This window comes from Anguilla anguilla, chromosome 5 (genome assembly GCF_013347855.1).
Source record: "Anguilla anguilla isolate fAngAng1 chromosome 5, fAngAng1.pri, whole genome shotgun sequence".
Lineage (NCBI taxonomy): Eukaryota > Metazoa > Chordata > Actinopteri > Anguilliformes > Anguillidae > Anguilla > Anguilla anguilla.
Window position 1 is genome coordinate 61812161 of NC_049205.1, and position 3330 is coordinate 61815490.

Sequence of the window (3330 nt, forward strand, 5' to 3'; positions counted from 1 at the left end):
CAACCAAATTTCAAACTTGATGTCTGAGACAGAAGCATTAGCTACAGGGTGACAGGTTCACACATGAAACAGTTGGAAGCAAAGTGAACATTTGGCTGACAACTAACAAGAATAAAAATAGAAAACACTTTGCTGTCTGTCATATTTTGTGAAATGAAACTTTAGTAATGAGACTTCAGTAATAAAATCAGAGACCTGTGTAAATATCGCAAACATTTCTAATTTATAAGATGTGCATCGTGTTCTTTTAAATTAATGCTTTCTTTTGCAAACACATTTGCTGGTCTGGAATTGCATTGTTACGCAAAATCAGGCAGTCTGCTTCTCTGGCCGGTGTGTAAATGAGCCGTCTATTGGAATTCACTAAGCACGGATCCTCAGAAAGAGTGATGCTAACCCTTCTATCCCCGCTGAAAATTGTGAAAATTATGGATAACGAACATTAAAATTCACTCTCAAGTTATCATTTTAATTTAATTCTGCAGCTACAGAGCTGCTCTGTCCAGGAAAAGCCACTGAAAAAAATGTGTGTCTGTATTTTAACTAGACAGCGAGAGCGGACGTTCAGCGGCAGCACGATGGTGCAGTTGGGCAGCACTGTTGCCTCACAGCGAGAAGGTCCTTGGTCCTCCTGGATACGGGTACGTGAGTGAATGGTGTGTGCGCGCTGCGATTGTCTGCCAAACTGTCCAGGGTGTATTCCTGCCTCTCGCCCAATGCACGCTGGGATAGGCTCCAGCACCCTCCGCGACCCTGACCAAGAATGAGCGGGCACAGATAATGGATGGATGGAACAAGACTGGCTACAGTTTATTATTAAACACTAATGTTAAATAAGAAAAATAAATAGTTCATACATAATGATATGCTCTTCTCCAGAAGCTACTGCTGGTTAAACATGTCAAAATGTATGTGAAAATCATTGAAATTGACATAATTCCTAACATAATTCGTCAAGGACAGAACTCCACATAGGAGTTTCTGGAATGGTTACACAAATATTTGATTTGTTTGATGGTTCTTTCTGGAACAGAAAAACGATTCATAGTCACTTAGTCGCTGGCATTTATGTCAATTAAAAAAAATAAAAATCCCCTTCAAAATATTAGTCTCTGACTTACTGTTCGGTTTGACCCTGTTATATCCTGATAGTTCAATCTTCCCGTCAGTGTGTTTGTTTAAAACAAAGATGGGGAGTGACTGGGTCTTGGCAAAAAAAAAACAGCTCTGAGTTCAGCCGCCGGTCAAAGAGACAAACCGTTACTCATTGTGTCAAGAAAGACACAATGCGATCAATAAAAAAAGTTGAACTTCACCATTTTATTTTCCAGACGTAAAAGGCCCCGAAGGTTTACATCAATTTAGCGAGCATATCTTATCTACTCTATTACTAGGGAAATACAGTCCAAATGAATCAACACATCGTCACAAGAGATAGCGAATCTGTGATGGAAACTGAAAAATGACACAGAATACAAATGACCGGCTGACCAGATCCAATATCCTATTCTTCTCCCCTCCTCCACCGTCAGCCATTTTAAATTCCACCCCTGGCAATGACCTCGTGTTCCTGCTTGACAACTCAAAAAAATAAGAAAGCAAAACAAAAAAAAAAAAATATATATATATATGTATATATTTGTGGAAAATGTTTTTGGTGCTGTCCTCTGTCACTGTCATGGAATGCAGCTCCTTCTCGCCGATTCTAAATAAAAACTCTCCGCTTCGGGCTCGCATTCACCTGGAGCACAAGAACCGGCTGTAAACCGGCTCACCTGTCTGGGAGCACGGCGGGTTTGACCTGCGAGTGTACAGTACAGTACAGCACAGCGCTCCCTCGCTTTCTGCACCAGCGAACACCATCGGACATTAAAATAGAACTCCGCAATAAAAAAATTTAAAAAATACAATAAAATAAGAAAGGTCAACAGTGGCTTTAATACATTAGGTCGATGGCGTGCGTGTGAAGTAGCCGCAGTAGCCGTGGCGATTGAAGGACGGGGGGGGGGGGGAGAGGTCAGAAAAGGCGGGGGGGAGAGAGAGATGAAAGTGACACTGTTGTTTGTGAGAGTAAACGCAGCGCTGCGGGCGGAGCTGGAGAGAGCCGGGAGAGCCTCTGCTTCAGAATCGGCCGCCCCCAGCGCTCGGACAGAGAGGAGATAAGAGCACCACTTTTCCATTTAAAAAAAAAAAAAAGGGCACACGTAAGCCTTTTCCAAACCCGGCCCTCTCTCCCTCTCTCTCTCTCTCTCTCTCTCTCCCTCTCTCCCTCTCTCTCTCTCTCTCTCCCTCTCTCGCTCTCCCTCTCTCTCTCTCTCTCTCTCTCTCCCTCTCTCTCTCTCTCTCTCTCCCTCTCTCTCTCTCTCTCTCTCTCCCTCTCTCTCTCTCGCTCCCTCTCTCCCTCTCTCCCTCTCTCTCTCTCTCTCTCTCCCTCTCTCTCTCTCGCTCTCCGTGTGTGTGTGAAAGAGCCTGACGGAGGGTCTGTTGGGCAGATCAAACACTTGGCTTATTTTTAAAGCCTCTGGTCGCTGGGCTGGCACATTTCTCCTGGCCGACATCCGGCCGTCTCGGATCCGTGAACTGTAAATCGCTCGACCTCCAGGCGACCTTGACCAAGCGTAACTGTGTCTAGATGAATGTATGAATGTCCCCCCCCCCACCACAGAAGAAAAAATAATAAATAAAATTAAGAATAAATACAGTAAATGTATTAATCAGGAACTGGCATGTGCATTTATCTTTAAAATACCATTTCAAAACCGATGCTAATCAGATGCTAATCTGTAGTCCATTCATTTCCTTGCTCTCGGCACGCAGCGCGCCACACTTGAGGTTCATAAGCGCCTGCCCTGTGAGGATAAGCGAAATAAAAGCAGGAAATGGGGTCCACTTGTCACATTTGGGCCCGAGCGAAAATCAGGTGCTGATGACATGACGTGTGAAGACTTGCCGAAGACGAGTACTGGGAGCTGGGTCACACTCAGGGAAAGGGGGGGAACACAGAGAGGCCGCTCTTGCACAAAACGAGACGACCAATCGCAAAAGCACCGCCACCACACTTCACCCTGAGCATCTCAAATGTGTACTGGGTCCCCGGCTCGCACTCAGGGAAAGGGGGGGGGGGAACACAGAGAGACCGCTCTTGCACAAAACAAGACGCCCAATCGGAAAGCATCGCCACTCCTCACTTCACCCTGACCGTCTCAAATGTGTACCGGGAGCTGGGTCACACTCAGGGAAAGGGGGAAAACACGGAGAGGCCGCTTTCAAAACGAAACGAGACGCCCAATTCGTAAACATCGCCACTCCTCACTTCACCCCGAGTGCCTC